The sequence below is a fragment of the Ursus arctos genome, unplaced genomic scaffold (assembly GCF_023065955.2).
Source record: "Ursus arctos isolate Adak ecotype North America unplaced genomic scaffold, UrsArc2.0 scaffold_13, whole genome shotgun sequence".
NCBI lineage: Eukaryota > Metazoa > Chordata > Mammalia > Carnivora > Ursidae > Ursus > Ursus arctos.
This window is the reverse complement of record NW_026622797.1, coordinates 13,393,596-13,416,367: the sequence shown is the minus strand read 5'-3', so window position 1 is coordinate 13,416,367 and position 22,772 is coordinate 13,393,596. Positions and strand designations below refer to the sequence as shown.

Sequence of the window (22,772 nt, the reverse complement as noted above, 5' to 3'; positions counted from 1 at the left end):
ACAAATGACTTCCTGAGAAGCTTTAACTCCATTTTCAGATGTCAAAGCAGCAACTGTGCAGTGGTGTTTTGGATTACGTCTTTCTTAACAGGTGTCAAAAGTGAACCCCAGCATAAGGGAGGAAGCTTCTAGTTCCATCAGTGTGAGTCTATAGGATTTCATAGAGTGGAACAAAACCCAGCTTCTATAGATCTCACTGCCACCATCAACAGAACTCAACAAGAGACCCAGAACCTAGTTTTTCCTTTTTCCCCAAATCCAGATCCTCCTTGCTATGATCTGCTTTTAACCCATAAGGATTTATAAATATTATTACATCATTTTTTAATATATTCATCACCTCTATGTCATCCCTTAGCTCTTACACCAGTACCAATAAAGTTCTGCTATCCCCTGTTCTGCTCCTTTCTCCCATCACTCACAAATTCTGAACACTTTTCCACACTGCCCTCTATCATGGTCCATCATTGGCAAAATCTCATGTACACTCTTACTTAAATATGATATGCTAAATGCTCTCCCTGTATGTTTCTTTCAGCTTCTTGTTTAAACAGAAATCTAGATCTTCTTTGATGATCTTGCTTTCCTTGTGGGCCTCTCGAGTGGTGGCTTTGTATTCTGCCTGTGGTCATATGTTGAAGAAATATTCTTACTCCTCATGGTTGCTTTCAAACCCTTCTCCTTCCCTCCTGCCTGAAATTATCTATCTTTGAATACCATCTCTAATTAGATTGTATCATCAACATGGTTAGTGTCCTCTAAGAGGCCCTCGTCTTATTCTTCCTTATTGCTATTTTTGTTCATTGTCATTCTCACATTACTGCTGACTTTCTTCCTATTGATTTAAAGATACATCTAGATAATACTTCCAACAGCTTTGTCTCTATGACTTCTCTCCTTCAAAAATCTTGCCCTCCAGCCTACTCTAACTCTAGTGGTCAAATTCTAGAACTTGTCATTGCTAATAACTTCAATCCCTTCACAATTACGTATACCTCTTGCTCACTGCCACCACCTATCATTTCATCAGATTTCATCCACTGCTCCAACAATGCTTCAACCCAACTAGGATTTCCAATTCGTTGATACTCCCTCGTTTTAATTTCTTGACATTCTCTCTCTTCTTTACTCACCTTAAATTCCATGTTCCATCATTATAATCATTCCTCTATTTCCCTTGTTCCCATTCTCCTCCCTGAACCTTTCTTGATTAATCTCAACCACGACTGTATCAAACTGTCTTCCTATACCATGTCTGGACCCTTGAATTAGCTGAAGATAAATTCACTTTATTGTTCTCTTTTTCATCAGAGCCAAAAAGGGGTGTCTGCGTGGCTCAATTGGTTAGGCGTCCAACCCTTGGTTTCCATGAGGGTCATGATCTCAGGGTCATGGGATGGGGCTCCACTTCTGGCTCCCCACACAGCAGCAGTCTGCTTGAGATTCTCTCCCTCTCCCTCTCTCCCTCCCCCCACTCATGTACACTCTTTCTCTAAAATAAATAAATAAATAAAATCTTAAAGAAAATCAGAACCAAAGATTCAGATTATTCTTAAAACTGGTCAGTAATCATACCATGTTATTCCAGTATGGTTCATTCATTCTCTCACTCTTCTAGGAAACATTTCACAACTTCTCTGCCCTCTGAACTTCTAGCGCCTTCACCCTCCTCTTCATTCTCAGATGATCACTTTTGCTGCTTACTTTCCTTCGATAATTGCGGCATCAATAGAGAATTTCTATATATGACTTTCTCTACATCCTTCCACATCTTCTGTTCATTGATCCTATATTTTGTTTCTAATCTCTTCAACAGATTTATTAAGTACCTCCTAGTAAGGGAGGGCATAGAGATAAGGCATGGTTCTTGCCTTCACAGAGCTCACAGCCTCATTGGTGGAGCCAGCAGTCTTCTTGAGAAGGTGAATCACCATTCTATCATAGAACAGATAACTTCATTACCTCTGTCTTTAGTCTTTGCTCAGGGTTTAGAACTAGCAAACTCCCTTTTCAGCTTTTATCCACCTGACGACAGAAAGAATTTAGTGGGTCATAATTATTCAAATTAGAAAGTATCAAGATCATCTTATAATCATAAAGAAAAAAAGTGTGGCACTGTTAATTACTGGAAATGATTAAGATTGCTGATTGAGAGAGGACTGTCTGCACTTTAGAGCTGGCCGTCCCATGATGATGGCATAGTGCCATCTGCTGGATGCCAGTTCTGGCTCATGATGTGATCTAACCAAGAAAGTTTCAAGAGTTGTGTAATTGTGTTAAGAGTTCTGCTTCCTAAATAATTTCTGATTTCAAAACTATTCAAAGATTTAATCTTGTACAAATGCGCAGAGATTCAATCTGAGAGAAGACATCCAGTGTCTCAAAATGAATGATTCTGAGAGCTGGAAAGGACTATGGGGACCATCTGGGCCCAACTATTTTGGCCATCTTACAGATGACAAAGCTGAGGTCCAGACACCTTATATGACTTTTAAAGGTAAGATTATGAGGGCTGGATGGAGCTGGATCTAGGAATCTTTATCAGTTATCCTTCTTCTACAACTAGATTTTATTCCTTATTTTCCAGTTAGCTGGCTGATTATACAGTATGCGTTATTATTACATAGTATTATATCATATAAATTACATTCGTATTATAGAACTTTTTATGGATGGAGATGAGAGATGTTCTAATTCAATTTCCCTTTTCATTTTACTGATGATAATTAGCTAAGAACACATTGACATTCCCTGACTCAGAGTCCAGTCCTCTTCCTTCACCGAAATGTTGTTTTAAAAGATTATCTCAAATGTAAAAATGGCTGGTTAATAAGGAAACTAAACAAACAGACAAAAACCATGAGCTGATAATTAAATTGTTACTTTGAATTTCTGACAGTTTATAACAACATTACTTTAAGGTTTTTAAATAACAAATTACTGTATTTCTGAAGAGCTGTGTTTTCTAACAAAAGCTAGAATATGTTTAGTTTTCCATTAATTTCTGGAAAAATTTCTTCTTGTTGTTGCCAAATTCATGTTACAGTAACATTAAAAAGCAAACAGATGCTTCTGTATTTTTGTTGCTTAAGCACCAATTTAATGAGATGGTTATCCTTGGAAATTTGGAAATATGCAATCAGATACCTACCCCTCTTCCTAGATCTTAATTGTAAATAGCCTGATGGAAATACATTCAGATGTTATTTGAAATTGTGTATCTTATGAGGCAATAAACATTATGAAAGGAAAATAAAAGGAGTAATAGGGGCGCCTGGGTGGCACAGCGGTTAAGCGTCTGCCTTCGGCTCAGGGTGTGATCCCGGCGATCTGGGATCAAGCCCCACATCAGGCTCTTCTGCTATGAGCCTGCTTCTTCCTCTCCCACTCCCCCTGCTTGTGTTCCCTCTCTCGCCAGCTATCTCTATCTCTGTCAAATAAATAAATAAAATCTTAAAAAAAAAAAGAAAAGAAAATAGAAGGAGTAATAACCCATATATCTTAAAGTAATTTGTTTATGCTAGTCAACAACTTGTAAAACATATATTCTTATTATTTTATACCATACTAATTTAATTTCAAACCAGTAATATAAATTTATTTATTCCACAATTGTTTTTGAATTCCTATCACAAGCTGGGCACCTGGTGACAAGGCTCGTGCTTCCATTACATTAAAAAAGTGCCCAAGAAACTCACTGGGTAGGGATAGAGCAGTACGCAGACCATAGGAAATCTTTTGATGTTTTGATTTTGGAAAACTTCCTCCTAATCCAGTGTAAGAATATTTCCCTGGGTTTTCTTCTACATACTTCTGCTTTATTGGATGATATCCTTCTTGAAATGGGCCAGCTCTAGACCTCTAGAGCATGTCTGAAGTACAAAAGGAATATAGGGATGTTTTCATTCATCACTTTCTTCTCCTTCAACATTTGCTTATTTCCAGCTATTGTTTATTTTACCATATTAGTGACTTACAAAGGTGGTTTTCTTTAGATAAAGCTGGATATAGTGATCATACCAATAGCTTTTCTTCCATAATATGGCTCTTTATGTTGTTGTCGGCGAAGGTTTAGTGAAGATATTACAGCACAGCAGAAAGATTCAAAGGGCTCCATGTGATGTCTTGAAATTCACCCTCTACTGTGGTTTGAGTGACTTGCATGTTGGACAGACTGCCAAAGTCCAAGACCTTCAACATCTCCTTAGTGTCATGATCTACTCTAAAGATCTCCTGATCCAAGGGCTGAGACCTCAGGAACACAAGGATCCCTCCCTTCTGTCTCCTCCTCCTGCAGTTTGATGGGGGTCCCTTTCACAGGACCTCTGTGAATCCGCGTGGTCAGATGTGTGACACTGCCTGCTGTCTCATTGCCGAGCTTCTTGCTGGGAATAAGGACGATCCCCGTGCACCAGTGCTTGGGGGTGTGGAAGTCACTGCCTGGCGTGTGTAGTACTTCTCAATGATGTCTTGTGCCACCCTCTTCACGGTTTTGGTGCCAATGAAATGCACGTTGGTGGGCCCCTGGTAAAAGAGCAATATGGCTCTTTTTTTAAATCTCTGTAATGTTCTCCCAGGAGTCAGCGTGCGGCAGTATGTTCCTCATTTTATTCATTAACCAGAGGCTCCATGAATACTTTCTTGTGCCAGTTCTGCAAAGCTCTCCAAGACCAGGTGCATCCTTAACCGATATTTTGGTTAAAGTCTCCATTAAAATGTAGATGGTTCTTCAAAGTTAGTCCAAAGTAATGTCACCTGTTAGCTACTCGATGGGACAAGTAGCAGTTACAAAGTAAAAGCTGGTTGTAAAGGGGAGGTGGAATCAAATCAAAAGGGAAGGTAAACAATCATACTTAAATACACACAAAACCACTTTTTAAAATCACAATATATTGAAATAGCGATTTCCTGGGTAGACTTCTATGTTTTGTTTTTATTGCTAAGTCAGTTTAAGATTCTAACAGAATGCCTCTTGACTGGTGAGAGAGATTCACATGCAAACCTAATACTTCACTCCCCAGTGAGAAGAAGACAGTTGGAAGTAATGGTGACTGCAAAAACCAGAGTCAGTTAATGTCACTAAAGAGAAGAATCAGAAGTTTTGTGAGATTTTGTTTTTGTGAAGCAGGCTGCTTAAAATGTCCTCTGACAATATTTAGAATATTGAACTGATCAACTAAAAAATGATTCTTTAGATTAAATACAGAGACTTCTTCAGTGTAAGAGGCAGTGGAGTATAGTAGCTAAAAGCACAGATTTTTTTTAGCAAAATTCTGAGATTTGGGGTCTGAGCTTTTACAATTTTTAACCACGTGACCTGAATTGTTCTGTACCACAGTTTCTCTGTTAGTAAAATTCCAGAGTAATAATGCATACTTCATGGCGTTCTTGTGAAGACTAAGAGCTGATTTACAGGAATCGCTTACACCATCGCTTAGCAACTAGTAATCACTATAGGTTAACAGGTTAAATATTAGTAGGAGTTGGATGAATCAAAATACCCAATAGACTTATTTAATTTTATTCATCCTCAAATTTTTGCGGCAATATGGACTTTAGCAGCAATAAATATTTCTATAATTGAGATGATTTTAACAACATAAACAAAAAACAAACAAAAACATACAAGTAAGCCTTAATGATCTTAAAATTCAAAAATCTTGGAATTTTATTCCTGCCAGTGTGTGGCCTTCAGTAAGTCATTTAACATACCTTAGTAAAATGTACCAAAAAATGCTGAGCCTTGTGAGAGGCATGGTCTAAGGATGAAATTAAATGATAAATAAAAAATGTTGGAAAGTGATTTCATTACAATAAAAAAATGCAAATATTATTATTGAGACTGTACGTATTATCTTGGTAGAAATTTATAGAAATTCTTCACTCAATTAATAAGAGACCACTCCATTTATGAGATTACTTCCAATGCTATTTAAAATCATGTCTTCCAGTTAAAGATAATGAATTGAATCTACCCTTACTCTATTTCCCGACAAATTAAATTGAAATGACAATAAAATATCTATAAAGAAATGGATTCATAGCACTCTGAAAATGAAATAAAGTCATTAGCACCCAGAGATTTTGAAAAATCCCTGAAAGATAGAGAGAAGATGGGATCACAATCGCAATATAAAGCTGACAATAAAGAGAATGGCTAGATCACTTGAAAGCTCTTTTCACCCAGCTCAGCTCTGGAGAGACTCCAGACTCTGGGTAAGAGGGCACTCGGGGTTGGAGGGGAAAAGGGTGATGTAATAATGATAATCAGAGGGTTAACAACACAAAAACTGCCAAGGTCTCTACCCTCCCTACCTCGAGCATGCAGCCGAGTCATTTTTGGCCATATTAACCTGGACAGAATAATCATAGAAGCAAGTTTCTTGAATTATAGTCTGTTAACCCCTCCTATTGGAATTATTGAAAATTCTGTATCAGCATCAGACTAGTATTAGACTTACTAAAAATTCAGATAACTTATTCCATGCCAGATCTATTCCGTTGAATTTCTGAGGCAGGACATTAGAATATGTATTTTGAGCAAGTTTCTCAAGTGAGTTTTCTGTTTCCCTATATTTTGAGAATCATCACACTAAAGAAAATGAACCACTTGTCTTGTAGAGGCAAGATCTCCTTTAAAATGTGTCGAAAGCCTATAGTTGTTTTCTTATTCTGACAGAGATGGTGTCAAAAGAGCCAGAGTTACCCTCCTATCTGGAAAAAAAAATCCCCAAATAATTTGACAGGTTTTTCAGAAACAGCATCAGAATGTATAGGATCACTGAGAGAGGAAGAGGAGGCGAGGAGGCGAGAGGAGGCGCAGAGGAGGCGAACCCTGTGATTGTCTCAGTTTACTGCCCGGTTTACCAGCTACGAGCAGGGAGACAAACCAAGGTGGAGCCCAGTGAGAGAGCAAGAATCTCCAGATGTGCCCAGGGTTTCCCTCGGTTCTTTGCTGAGTATGGATTAGCAGATGTGTGTAAGGAAATTACCTGAGACCAGAGAAAGAAACACCTGGAAGGAGCAAAAGGGTCAATTCTTGGGTCTTATGGAGGGCCAGAACGAGTTTGTTTCTGTACCTGATAGGAAAAGCATACTTTGTGGGGTACTGAGTGGATGGTTCTTGCCTCAGTGGTGGGGAAAAATTAGCCCTAGACTAAAGGCTTCTCTGGTCCCATCTGACAATGTTATAAATAAGACTTGAGAGGATCAGACAAATTCCAAGTCACTTGACTGAATTTTAGAACAAAGCTAAAAAATATTTATAGTAATACAAAAATGTGTATCTCTCAGGAGCTAAAATTAAAAATGTGTGGCACCCAATAAAAATATTAGCATGCATGCAAAGACACAGGAAAGTCCCAGGGAAATTCAGTGGGGGGGAAAGGAAATTTTTTTCAGCAAACGGTGCTGAAATAATTTTATGCCCATGGGTTAAAATGTTAACCTCAACCTTTACTTCAAGCTTTGTATAAAAATTAACCCCAAATGGATGGCTGTCCTAAAAATAATGGCTAAAAACTAAAATTTGGAGACAAAACCAGAAGGATATAGGGATTTGTGTTTGGCGAAGATTTCTTTTTTTTTTTTTTTTTTTTAAAGATTTTATTTATTTATTTGGCAGAGAGAGAGACAGCTAGCGAGAGAGGGAACACAAGCGGGGGGAGTGGGAGAGGAAGAAGCAGGCTCCCAGCAGAGGAGCCTGATGTGGGGCTCGATCCCAGAACGCCAGGATCACGCCCTGAGCCGAAGGCAGGCACTTAACCGCTGTGCCACCCAGGCGCCCCTTGGCGAAGATTTCTTAAACATGATGCCAATTGTTTAAAAAGGTAATATATTTGACTTCATCAAAATTAAATACTTTTATTCTTCGAAGGATCCTGTTTTGAAAATGAAAGGCAAAGCTATCACCTGGGAGAAAATATTTGCAGAATATTTAGCCAACAAAGGAATTTATCTAGAATATATACAGAACTATGATGATTCAATAAAACAAACGTCCAATGAAAATGGGCAAAAGATTTAGAGAGTTTCGTGTGTGTGTGCGCACATGCATGTTCACAAATGATGTTGAACATTTTTTTAGGTATGTCTATATTCTTAATGGTAAATAAGCACCTAAAAAGTGCTCAACATCATTAATCATAAGGGAAACACAAATTAAAACCAGAGGAATATGCTACCTTACTCTCAGTAGAATGGCTACAATCAAGAGGTTTACTAACACCAAGTCTTGGTGAAGATGGGGAGCAAGTGGTTCTCATACACTGCTGGTGATAATCTGAAACGATACAACCACATTGGAAAATAGCTTGGCAGCTTCATAAGAAGTTAAATTTTCACCTGGCATATGCCCCAGTCATTCCACTTCTATGTATTTACTTAAGGGAAAAGAAAGCTTGCATTGCATCCATACGAAAATGTGTATTTGAATGTTCATAGTAGTTTTATTTGTAATAGCCAAGAACTGGAAACAGCCCAATGTTCAACAGTGAGAGAATGAATACAAAACTGTGATATATCCATTACTACTCAGCAGAGAAGGAACGGATCATGGATAATTGCAACGAAATAGATACAACCCACAATACTTATGTTGAGTAAAAGAAGCAAGACAAAAACTACAAACTATTTTATTCTATTTATTTATTTATTTATTTATTTATTTATTTATTTATTTAGTAGAGAGAGAGCTCACGCAAACAGGATGGGGAGGGGCAGGGGACAGGGAGAGAGTGAGAATCTTAAACAGGCTCCATGCTCAGTGCAGAGCCCAACATGGAGCTCAATCTCACAAACCTGAGATTATGGCCTGAGCCAAAGTCAAGAGTCAGACACTTAACTGACAGCCACCCAGGCACCCCAATATATGATTGTGTTTGTATAAAATTATAGAAAATAAAAACTAATCCATGGCGTCAGATTCTATCAATGACTGCCTGGGCTGGGGTAGGGGGAGGAGATGCAGTTGCAAAGGTACATGTGAAAACTATTGAGGTTGATTGATAATCTTAATTATCTTGATTGTGGAGGTCATTTCCATGAGCTAGTCATATGTTAAAACTCATCAAATTTCCACTTGCGTATATGTAGTTTATTGTATTTCCCCCTCGTTTCCCTCCTGAGCGCCAAGGTATCGATTCCTGAGCAACTAAGAATATTGGTTGCTGAAAGGTCGCTGCTGTATTTTTCTCAGGGAACTATTCTCAGGAGCAGAGAAATGCACTACCCCAAATTTTAACCACTGGGAGAGGATGGCAGAGGGATAATAACTAGTTGATACAGAAGTAGAATGTCTCAGTCATCTTGCTTCAACTATGACCAACTAAAGGCTCATTTACAACCACACTGAGGGTCAACTCTTTCGTGGGTCCAATCCTTCCTTCTTCATTTTTTATAGTCTCTTTCTTGAGACCGCTCGCCAATACTCCACACAACTCCATACCTCAGGGTCTCTCTCTCACCATGGAACCCAAGCCAGGATATTTGGTCTCAGGATTGGTGTAGGAAACAGACATTAAATAGAATTTTAGCACTAGGTCTTTTTTCAGCTGTCTGGCAATTATTGGTGGAAAATAGATTATGGGTAGCTCTAGCATGTTGTCAAAATATTCACCAGTGGTAAATGGAATGTGTAATTGGTGGAGGGGTATCACTGCCTGATGCTCAGTATCTCTGGTGCTCGAGAAGTGTGATGGAAAGGGTTAACCCTAAGGACTATGAATTGGGAGGCAGTTGCTGAGTACATTTGACTCATGGATTTATTGAACAATGATGAGGATTCACTGCTGATGCAAGGCAAAATATAAAAGCCATTGTCTTTTTGCAGTACTTAAGAAAAACCTCCTAAACCAGGAGTGTGCCTGTGCCTCAATTTGGGACAAGTCTGAAGGGCCATCCTAGGTCAATAGCTCCCGGTAGGATTGTCTGAAATCTCATCTGCCATTGCATGGTCAGTCAGCGCCTGTATCTGCTCAGTGTGGCCATGCTCACTTTCTTCCAGCTGTATCTCCAAGTGATTCCAAGTGCATTCTCCAGTGAGCTATCTGCATGTGACTTCCTGTAGTCTTTTCCCAAGAAGCCCAAGTCAAGGCCTGCCTGTGTGCTTGATAGCTAAGCCTTCCCTTTTCCACACACACGAAGGTCACCTTCTGTGTCCTTCAGTGCAGCCTTCCGATTCAGGAAGGTGGGCTACTGGGGAAACAGGAAACAGGCTTATATAAAAGAAGCAAAACTGGCCCAAATCACCTCTATACAGCAACCAGGGGCTTCATTCATAAACGTGGTTGATACTCAAAGATTCCTAGACTTTGGAAGGGGAGCAACAGCACAAGAAGACCAAAATGAATCAACAGGATAATTATTCCTTGAGGAAAGAGAGCTAATCGGGCGAGAGAAGAAGAGGCTAAACATTCTAATTGGTATTCTTGATCTAACAGTGACCTGTGTTTTAATCAGTCTTTCCCTTGATTACCTCTGAGATTGAGCAGCTTTTTATATTCTTAAAGTCCATTTGTGCGTTCTCTTCTGTGACTCCCTTGACTCCCTTGTATGTATTGTTTGGCAATGTGTTGGCTGCACTACACATATCTAATTACTCCAGAGAAAGAAGATTTTGCTCATTTGTATTGTTCCTGGTTTTTCTTGTGTTTTTTTTTTTTCTTTCTTATTTACCTTTAGAGCTCAGTTGATTTCTTTTTCTCTCTTTATGCTTTGTCTTGAACCAATGTTCTTTCTCTAAGAACAATGTTCCTTTTCTAAGGATGTGTTCTTTATGTTATCATAACATAGGAGAAATTTTTGAGGAGAAGTTTTGAAGGGAAGAGTGCCTTTTCTATTGGAGTCTCAACTAAAAGCAGATTCCCATTGGGCAGAAACCATAATTCAACATCTCCGCGTGATTCTATTAAATGTCTTCCCTTGGCTCTTCTATTTGAGGTCCTTTGTGCATAATCAAATCATAACTAATATCAATGCATATCCTACATATGCCATAAAATGTTCTTCACTAGAAACATCTCTGTCCATCAGCGGTATTTAAAAAAGAGAGAAGGAGGGAAAACAGAAACAGAAAGAGGCAGAGTGTGTAGAGCATGTAGACATAGGATTGTAAGGCAATTTACAAGTAGTCATTTGGGTACAAAGAATATGCAAAATAATGAAGACTATTAAAAATGTCGAATCCAGTCCCAAACTAAGTATTAAGAGAAAAATTCAGTATCTCTAGAAAGGATGGATGGTCCCCTACAATTCACGAAATCTTTATTCTTCATTGAATATCATTGAGGAGGCCATTCATGTAATGAGATGACTAAGAGATCAGTCTTTGTAGCAACTTGGCATGTATTTGAATCCCAGCTGTGTTTTTTGTTTTATTTTTTTTCTGTATGTGTGTGATTGTTTTTTGTTTGTTTTAGGCAGATCACTTAAATTCTCAGAACCTCAGCTTCTTTGTCTTGGAAAGGGGGATAGCAGTAATACCTATTTTCTGGGGTAGCTGTTTGGATTAAATTTGTGAGAACAATGCCTAAAACACAATAACACTCTGGGAGGGTAAGATATTATTATCATTTTTAAGATTGCTACTAGGTAAATATACTAATATTAAGATATCAGTTTTAAAAACCATTCAGAATGTTTAATTTTAGTGTAAATTAAAGGGGGCATTTAAATTAGTAACTTTAGTTTCATAGAAATCTGGTTTGGTTTTATTTATTCTGTGCCTTAGAACAACTAATAGAAGTCTAACACACCTGCTGAAAATTAGCTTTAAATCTTTATAACTTGTAAACTGCATCATCCCAATGATTTTAGATAGATAAGCACATTTAAGTAATATATTTCTAATAGGATTTGCTCATGTAGACATTGTATTAAACTGGCGAAGGGATTAATCAGCTGGAGTTTACTATAGAATAGTACAACAGAGACTATGTGGTCTATGTTTAATAGTTCTTTATTTGAGCAAGTTCTAAACATGACTCAAAGCTTCTGTTAGGTTAAATTTAAAACCAGGTCTAGCATTCAAGACATATTTTTAAAGATACTATTTTACCTAGTGAATTTTATTTGTCCAAATTATTTATTTCGCTTGTTAGAATTGTTTGAAGTGCTACTTTGAATATGCTGTATGTTATATATTATATATCCATTGTTGTATTTGGTTTGTAAATCTCCTATGATGTCATTTATATAAAAGAATGTAGTTGAAACAAATGATTTTTCTTTTAATTTCATATGAAAAAACTTTTGGAGGACAGTTCTTTGATTTGGGGTTGACATCCTTTTTGCAGCATGTAACATCAGTTGAAGCTCTGATTTCCTTTTGTTTGTGGTTTGTATGAAATTTTTGTTTAGGGTTTCCGGTCTTCTTATACACTGTTGTTTTCTTTGTTGTTTTCAGCTTTCTAAAATACACTTTCTATTTTTTTAATTTCGCTTTATTTTCTTTATAACACACATAATTTCAGCACACTATAAAATGACTACTTGGGATATCCATCTCCACACCCTTTTTATGAGGTTTAGTTGAAGTAAAATTCAGGGGTGGTAAACCAACTATTCCAGACAGCTGCATTTGCAAAAAAAATTGAAAATAATTAGAGAAAAAAAAAACAGCCATTGGAATAAATCTGCCCTTATTCTTCTCTTATTTCTGTCTTCTCTCTACTTTTTAAGAAGTCCTTCCATCGGGAGTTACCCTTGGAAACAAAACTTCCTGAACTTTTACTCATTGAGTTATTTCCATATATCCCTACTTCAAAGACCACTTTGGCCACACTTCCTTACCATGCTCATTTTCTCTCTTGAATCTTAGATCCAACTCACCATTACCTGGTTATTAAAGGAGAGAAAAAATGTTTGTTGACCTTCAGTGGAAGGAAGGATGTGGAAGGGTGAAAGAAATCTCTGAACACAAGCCATGAACTTCTTGGTTATAGGTATTTACACTGGGGAGAAAACTTTGAGAGAAAAAGGTGGTATTATTAATATAGGCTTAATTACATTGATAAAGCCTTGGATAACAGTATAAACAGTGTAAACAGTATAACTGGATAACAGTATAAACAGTATAAACTGGTAAAGCCTTGGATAACAGTATAAACTTGGCTCTGATAACAGATTGAGCCTAAAGGCTAATAGAATGGAAGAAGTGTTGCAAAAGAGGACAAATTATTTTCCTGGACAATTTTATATTATGCAATTTTTCTATGAGGGTATAGTGCCTCTATTTGCCATTGGTTTCACCTACTGCATCATTTTTCCTTCTGTCCTCTCATTCACAAGAAATTCTAGTCTTTGACACAGAACTTCACAATATTGCCCATGTGACATATTCTAGTGTTTAGTGCACTCAGAGGCCAGTGCAAAAGGATCAGTATAGTTCTTTGTTTATCATATCTCGTTAGCATGTCAGCTAAGGTGGCCTGGCTTTTTGGTAGATTGGCCAATGAATCCTTTCTTTTTCCTCTTCCTGTGACTTTTTTATTATGTGTGGCCAACCAGAGGCTGTTAATAATGTTCCAATAATTATATGTGGGTTTTTGTGAGAAGCAAAAGCCCCACATAAGCTGCTGGTTCAAAGGGCACACCAAAACTGTAATTCCAGACGTTATCTCAGCTAATTATATATTTGTGATTTCTATTTATGTTACTTGAATATAAATCTCTCAGAAAACCTATTAGGATTATTGTTAATAAGCAAACCCCAAACTGGAAGTTTCTATGTTTATGGCTTTCTTAAGTAATACCAAAAAAAAAAAAAAATCAATTTTTTATTTCTAAGACTTCATGCAAGTTGTTAAATATGAAAGCATTCTGTTTAATTGCATAAAAAGCTTTGGTGTATATGCCAAATATTGTTGTTTTTTCTTTTAAGATTCCATAATGTTTAAATATATGCTTGGTTGGAGATAGTGTTTTTCTATGAGTCCAGAAATATTCATCAGCATCTTTGCAGGGAGTAAAAGTAACTCTGCCATATGCATGTATTTAGTTTCAAGTGGAGAGGGAAAGAACATTTTCAGTAGATTAAAATTATTCTCTATGTCTCAGAAAATCTATGGGAGTAATTATGAGAAGATAGCATAATTATGCAAACCACTAAATGGATTTTCAAAATAGCAGGACACTTATCATTTATTTATTTTAAATATTATGGTACATTAATAAAATGAACATATACAAAGGGAAATATTTATTTTAAATATTATGGTACATTAATAAAATGAACATATACAAAGGGAATGTTTATTAACAATAGTAAGGCAGTAGGGTACAGAGGCAAAAAGTAGTGGTCAAAAATGCAAGTGATGTTTTGGTTCTCAGTCTGCTCAGTCTTATTTTAATTTTTTCTGGACTCTAGGATGTAAAGTATGACATTTATTGGTCCTTCCTAACATTGTTCCACAATGGTTCTTTCAAGAACTTTCACTGTGAAAGGAAGAAAAGGGGGAAATAGAGTGATAGTGACCTAGTAAAAGATGTGTTGATCATTGGATTAAGTCTAAATATCTAAAATTAGCCCATTAGAGATTTAGAAAGAGAGTTGTCTATGGATAGGAAAAAGGTTAAGTGGGTTATATTAAGGCCCAAATGAGATTGGACACTATGTATCTTTTCTAAAAGATTGTAAAATACTCGACCTGTCTTTTGTTGGGGAGAAAACATTTTTCCTTACCCTTCAAGATTCTTTTGGCTAGTCTAATAATTAAATTGACATGAAAGAGATTAACAGGAGAAAATCAAATTTAATTATGTACATATGGAGATTCCACAAGATTCTGAGCCCCCCAGGCAGTCAGGCAGTTGAGGGTTATATGCCATCCAGAGCTAAAGAGAAGGGGTTAAGGGTTTGGGACTTCAACTGGGAGGAAGACAATTCACAGGAAGATGAAAAAGAGTAAATGTTTGTAAACAGTGTTTGCAGGGCCACTCAGAAATAATGGGACATAGAAATTTTAACAAACAGACTTTGCTATGTTCCTCCCTGTTTACCACACCTAATTCATATTATAATAGTAGCTATCTATATGACAGTTCTCTTCCTGGAGCAGGTCCTCTATCTAAATTCTTTCAGGTAGCTTGCAGGAAGGTCAAGGGTTCTTCCTGAGCCTTCTGTTTTTTTTTAAAAATAATTGGCTTAAAATAATATAATGCCAAAGAGACATATCGGGGTGGCAAATTTTGCTCCCCTATACTTTCATTTCATTCCCTGGAATTATTGAGATAATCTGGGCTATTAAAGAATGATAATATCATCTCATCTTCATTATTTAATCATCATAGTTTATTTTATTGTTGACTATGTGCCATTCATAGATCTTTGCACTTTGCAAGTATTAAAACATTTAATTCTTACAAATAAGCCTATGAGATAGTGGTGACAAAGCTCAATATTATTATTAATTTCTTTTTTGTATAATTAATTTTTACATAAGTCCTCCACAATGTATATTACTAGCAGAATTGAGCTTTATAATTTTTAAAAAATATACTTGGTAAACTTTAGATCACTTTTACTGATTTCACAGACCACTTTTTAAAAAATATTATTTCTTTATTTATTTGAGAGGCAGAGAGTGAGCGAGAGAGAGAGCACAAGCTGGGCGAGGGACAGAGAGAGAGGGAGAAGCAGGCTTCCTGCAGAGCAGAGAGTCTGATACGGAGCTAGATTCCAGGACCGTGGGATCATGACCTGAGCTGAAGGCAGTCACTTAACTGACTGAGCCACCCAGGAGCCCCCACAGACCACTTTTTAAAATTTCACATTTTCATTGTTTATTTTTTATTATTATTTTTTAAGATTTTAATTTATTTATATGACAGAGAGAAAGAGCACAAGCAGGGGGAGCGGCAGGCGGAGGGAGAGGGAGAAGCAGACTCCCTGCTGAGCAAGGAGCCCAATGTAGGGCTCAATCTCAGGACACTGGGATCATGACCCAAGCCGAAGGCATAGGCTTAGTTGACTGAGCCGTGCAGGTGCCCCACATTTTCATTGTTTAGATCATGATTGTTATTAATTTCTATTTTCTGTGGGATATTTATTTGACAGGTTTTTATTTATGAGAAAACATGGGAAACATCTGCATCATTGGTTATGTCTAAGAATGTATATGAATATTAGCTCAATTTAAAATTTAATTTTTATAATAAATATTGCCCACTTAAAGCACATTCTAGCATTTGTTAGAGTGTATGAGTCATCAGATAACTAATCCAGTTTTTTTTTTTATTTTTTTTTTTAAAGATTTTATTTATTTATTCAACAGAGATAGAGACAGCCAGCGAGAGAGGGAACACAAGCAGGGGGAGTGGGAGAGGAAGAAGCAGGCTCATAGCGGAAGAGCCTGATGTGGGGCTCGATCCCATAACGCTAGGATCACGCCCTGAGCCGAAGGCAGACGCTTAACCGCTGTGCCACCCAGGCGCCCCAACTAATCCAGTTTTAATTTTTCTTTGTCTATGAATTATTTGTTACTACTTGCATGGTTGTAAACATTTTTCTTAATTCCATAAATTTAGAAATGAAATAAACAGATGTTGACATGGATATCTTGTCATTAGTGTTGCGTGAATTCTTCTACCTTGAAGTTGCGAGCATTTTTTCAGGCTTTAATGTTGATATATTCCTCTACATTATGAAGCCTTGCATAAAAATTAATGTTTTATTCTTCTATTGTTCTATTTTTAGTTCCTAGCAGGGTACCTGACATATTTGTTAAAGTCATTGAATTCTTGAGTGAATTGTTCTAGCAGCTTGAGAGAATAATATTTAGAGCTGTCAAATGGTAATGTATGGTCTAAAGAACCACCAAGAGACTGAAATAAAAAAATGTGTTTTAGAAGTTTGGAAGGTTAGAGTTATTTTTGTCAGAAATGGTTATCAATATATTATAATATTATCAATAGTCAAAACTTCAACAATCACCAACCAACAGGTTTTAATATCTTTTGCTTGTGACTGTTGACATTTTTAATTGTGTCAAACAATCATCTTTGCTCTTGTGCCATTTGCCCAGATTGGAGGAGGAAAGTGAACGGTGGACATAAGTGGGAAAGAAAGGGAGAGAGAAAAATAATGTAAAATGAAAACTGTTGGTGGGGCTTTGAGGGGTGGGGGCACAAAAAGTTGAGAACATAAATGAATGAATAAATAGCCAAAGAGAAGATAAAGGTGCTTGTTTTGTATGGTAGACACTCTAAGAACAAATACATTTTGAAGAAAGAAAAATCTTCAGACAATTAATAAAATTGGTAGAATAAAACACTGTTCTTATTGTCAAAATAAAAAGCATTCCTGCTGACGCACATACAACATTTTGGGTCTAAGAAATATATCCTCAGATGAAAGAACTATTAATTTATCTTACTTTCCCCATGACACTCATATTATACGGGGGAAGTATTCACACAATGGATCTGCTCTGCGGAGGCTCAGTCAGTCACCAGGTGTTTTCTAACCTCTGCCTTACAAGTAAAATGATGGCATTGCAAGAAAAGTAACACATGCCAGAGCTGTGGCATGCAGAGATTGAGTCTGGTAACATTGCTTAGTTTCATTTCCTTTTAAACAAGTCTATTTTATGTATGAATGCAGTGTGAAATTACTCCCATGGTTGACATGAGGAAGGGAGGTATTCACACTCAGAACAATATTGCTATTCTTAAAATTTGAAAAAAAGCGAATTATAAAAATCAATTCATCTTTTATAATCAGAAGGATTTACAACCTTTTTAAAATGGTATTTAATCTGGTCTTAAATAATCTTAAAATAATCACATATTTATATGTGTTAGGTCATTGATAATGGCATATTACTTTTATCAAAAATGGAGGAAAATGAAATGCACTTTGCTTTTTACGAAATAGCACATGAGAATATCATGGCATTATGTGCTACAAGATAGACCTGGAAACCACTATTCAATTCCTGGTCTTATGGTTTGACTTTTCCAGATTCCATGTATAAGCTTTGCTATAAGGGATAATACGAAAGAAGTGACCACAAAAAGGGGATTTGAGGTAAAGGGAGAGACTTCCTTCAATGATGGAGTTAACATACTGTGTTAGTGAAATCGTGGGAATTCTACAGTACACATGGATAATTGGTAATGTAGGGATATGGAATAGAACTACTGGAGTAATAACCTTGAGTAGGGGATAGGGGATAGGGAGCTACTGTGCGGCAGAAGACCTGGCTTTATAAAGGAGCATGGACAGTTCACTCATTGCAATAAGGAAGACCAAGGAAGCGGGCACAATCCTCAATCCTAACTAAAAATCCTTCCATATTATCTTATTTACCAAGCTGAATATGTTAAGTCAACTTCTTTTTTCAAATGATCCATCCACTTGTCCTCCATACCATTTGACCCAGTACATAACTCCATTCTTTTTTAAAAAATAAAAACTAGAATCCATTAAATTTGAACTCTCTTTAACTTTTAATCTCTGACCAAATTTAGCTGCAAAGACACTAATCTTTCTGTCTCCCTAAGACAGTCTCCAGTGAAAGTTGTCTTTCCTCTTGAGATCTGTTTCTACCTATGCGACGGATTCTATCTCCTTTCATCAGCACATGCCTTGCTTCATCCATGATTTCACTTCTTACTGAATCCTTTATCTTCCCCATCTTTTCAAATTCCTCCCTTGCTCAGGTCAACTCTCACCTAAAAGAAAATAAATACCTTCCTTAATCCTAAATTACTTTATTAAAATCCCTACATAATACCTTTTACCTTTATAGCTGCTTCTCAAAGAATCTGCACTCATTACTTTGCTTTTTCATTCACTTTTAAAAACTGAGGTATAATTAACTTCTAATATTGTATGAGTTTCAGGTGTACCACATAATGGTTCAATATTTGCATATATTGCAAAATTATCACCACATTAACTCTAGTTAACATCCATCACTGTATATAGTTACATAAAATTATTTATCTCATGATGAAGACTCTTAAAATCTATTCTCTTAGCAATTTAAAAAATACACAATGCCGTATTATTGACTGTAGTCACTGTGCTGGACATTATATCCCCATCACTTAAATGTTTTATAACTGGAAGTTTGTTCCTTTTCATACCGTACCACGATACCCTTCAAAGTTTAATTATTATCAGAGTAGTTATCACAATTATCAGTTAATAATATTTGTTATTATTATTAATTAATAACATTATTTGTAGGAGTATGAACTACTTCAAATATGCTAGAAGGTATAAATAAATAAAATTAAGTTAACCAATAAAATAATAACAAAACTTAAGAAATCCAACGACAAATGATAATCACCTTTGTTCGCCTCTTCACCTGTATTTCCTTCTACTAACCAGAGAAAACAGGCATCTCCTTCGAACATCTCATACACTTTTTTTATCTTTTAAGGCAAATCTGTATATGCCCAGAAAATATGATTTTATTTGCATGCACATTTTATATTAATTTTATTAATTTTATCATACTATGTGCATCCTACTGCAACTTTTTCTTTTCTCTCAAGTTTATTTGTGACATTTGTCCCTGCAGGTAAGTGTCTCTAGGTGCTCATTTTTACTGTCAAATCGTATTTATTACAGGAAATTAGCATATTGCATTCCAAATGAATGGATATTTGTGTCATTTCCATTTTTCTTTCAATCAAAAATCTTGCACTGAATATGTTCAAAGACTCTTTATAAACAAGTTGGGTGTTTCTCTAGTGCAATTGTTCTCAAACTGTGGTTTGGGGCCTGTGAGATCAAAGTTATTTTTATGAAATAATAAGGTATTAGCTGTAGTTTTCACACTCATTCTGTCATGAATGCAGAGTGGAGTCTTCCACAGGCAACATGCCATGTGCTGTGGCAATCAATTGAATGTGGAAGTAAATATGAGAACTCCAGTTATCTTCTATTAACACAGACAGTAAAAAGATTTGCAAAAATGTGGAACAGTGCCTCCCTTTCACTGTTTTTGTTTTTTAAAACTGTAGTTATTTTATGAAAAATAACATGTATATTTAAGTATGATTGGTTTCTTTTAATTTTAAAAAATTGAATAGTGTTTTAAATTTTCTAGTTTTTAAAAAGATTTCATTTATTTATTTGAGAGAGGGTGAGAGAGAGAGAGAATCTGCACATGCACAAGAGGGGAGGGGCAGAGGGTGAGGGAGAAGCAGACTCCCTGCTAAGCAGGGAGCCCCGATATGGGGCTTGATCCCAGGACCCTGAGATCATGACCTGAGCCGAAGGCAGATGCTTAACTGACTGAGATATCCAGGCGCCCCTAAGTTTTCTGTTTTAATTTCTAATACATTAAATTCTTTTTTCTTTTGTGCTATTCCTTTACAGTCACCCTCTACACCCTACAATCTCTGGCAACCATTGATTTGTTCTTCAATCTCCGTTCATCTTTTTAAGAATGTCCTGTAACTGGAATCAAACAGTATCTAACACATCAAATATTGGTAAATATAATCCATACAGACACATGTTCTGTATGTCCATTACCCTCAATAAATTGTAATACTATATAAAGGTTCTAATATAAAAATAGTCTTTTGCTATGGTGTAGACATTTAAGATTTGAATTGCTTTACTTGAGGGATATGCATTATCACATTTCCCAGATATTGCCTATTTCCTCTGGCAAACAATACCATATGAGAAATAGTGTTGGTCCTAAGCCCCGACGATATTTGGGATTGCCAGTGATGTTCCATTGTTGTCAATTTGTTGAGAGCAAACTCTTGTTTCCTTGTGGTTTGGATTTGCATTTCTCTCAGAATGAATATGATAGAGCATTTTGTCATATACTTTTTGATCCCTGAGTTTCCTCTTCTGAGAACTGATCCGTTAGGTATAACAGAGTATTAAATGATGGACTCTAAAATTAATATTTTGATGTACAATTATCAGAACATAGAATAATTCTGTCACATTTTGTTTCTCTCACTATATGTGGACAGTTACTCTGCATGCTTTTATAACTATCCTAGAAGCTGGATGCACCATTTCCCAGGGTCCTTGCAGGAGTTTCAAACCCTATATTCTGGGAGGATGTTCGCATATTGATAAACTCTCATTTATCTAGATCTGTGATTTGTGCATCTTGGTCCCGTATACTCAGAATCCAGTCTCAGGCATATTCTCTGCGGTCCTGAATGTACACGTTGGCTAATTCCTGAAGTTCCTCCCAAGTACAATTCAATATCTCTCTTAGGAGGAGCAGCAAACCTGACTGGTTATGGTGAGACCAGACACTGTTTATTGACTTAGTGATCAACAAGAGAGGCAGGGGGCAGAACCTTGCGGTGGGAGGGCACATACTTTCTTGCAGGCGTGAGGATCTCCACCACCCACGTCCGAGCAAGGGGGAAGTACTAAGCTTCAACAGCAAGTGGTACTCATTTCTTTTCTCTTTTTTTCTTTTCTTTTCTTTTCTTTTCTTTTCTTTTCTTTTCTTTTCTTTTTTCTTTTTTTAAATATTTTACTTATTTATTTGGCAGAGAGACAGCCAGTGAGAGAGGGAACACAAGCAGGGGGAGTGGGAGAGGAAGAAGCAGGCTCCCAGCGGAGGAGCCCGATGCAGGGCTCGATCCCAGGACTCCGGGATCACGCCCTGAGCTGAAGGCAGATGCTTAACGACTGAGACACCCAGGCGCCCCAGTGCTCATTTCTACTGGCCCAGAACATTAAGGGGAATCCTGGAATTCAAGAGTTTTAAGTGCATCAAGTCATGTGATTCTATTCCAAGTGTCAGGGCCCCTTTGTTTTCCAGGCAGGACCCTGACCTTGGCATATAGACCCACCATGTTTGGGATTGTCAGAGAGCTTCTACTCTAACATTAAGTGCTATCTCTACCCTTCAGCTTTCTCGGCCTGCCAGGTGCAGTAGAGGAGAATGTCTTTAGAGCTAAAAGCAGACATTCTGACTTTCACCCTTTGTTTTGCCTGCTATTTATTCTCAGTCATTAGTTACATTTTTTGCTCAAAATCATCATTTGCACTTATCAATAAATATCTGATTGCATTGCTTTATCGTCACAATTTACCCATAGTTGTCGTTTGCCAGATAGGTCGTAGTTGCTAATGCGGTATCTTGAACTGGAATAGTATCCGAGTTCATTGCCCATGAAGGTTTCAAAACTTGCATGGATGCTGGATGACAAGTGATCCAAACCTAAGTTCCAAATTTGCCATCTACCTTCTCAGGTCACTTTTTCCTTCCTCCCTTCCTTCTTTTCTTTTCTTTTCTTTTCTTTTCTTTTCTTTTCTTTTCTTCTCTTCTCTTCTCTTCTCTTCTCTTCTCTTCTCTTCTCTTCTCTTCCCTTCCCTTCCCTTCCCTTCCCTTCCCTTCCCTTCTCTTCTCTTCTCCTTTTCTTTTCTTCTTTTCTTCCTTTTTTAGAGAGAGAGAGAGCAAGCACAATCATGTGAGTTGTAGGGAGGAGCAAAGGGAGAGGAAGAGACTGAGCCACAATCAAGAGTCAGATGCTTAACCGACTGAGCCACCCAAGTGCTACTCAAGTCAAAACCAACTGCCACAAATTAATTTCCCTGGGAAGCCTGTGGGAGGTTTATTGGGGAATACCTTTAAGATGATCTCTTGGGGAAGAGAAGGAGGTAGGAGGGAGGAGAGGAAGAAATTCAGTTCCAGTGCAGTCCCAGTGAAGACCCCCCCTTTGTCTCCAGCTTAAGCCGGAACTGTCCTTCAGAATTGAGTCAGGGGGCCAGCCCTTTATATCAATGTCACTCAGTCACTGGATGCAAGATATCCTGGGAGGGTGGC

At 37.1% G+C, this 22,772-nt stretch overlaps 1 pseudogene; it reads right to left on the bottom strand.

Annotated features, from left to right (window-relative positions):
• Window positions 1–4,103: 4,103 nt before the first annotated feature.
• LOC113259333 (40S ribosomal protein S17-like) lies at window positions 4,104–22,119 on the bottom strand (annotated as a pseudogene).
• Between the last annotated feature and the right edge of the window lie 653 nt (window positions 22,120–22,772).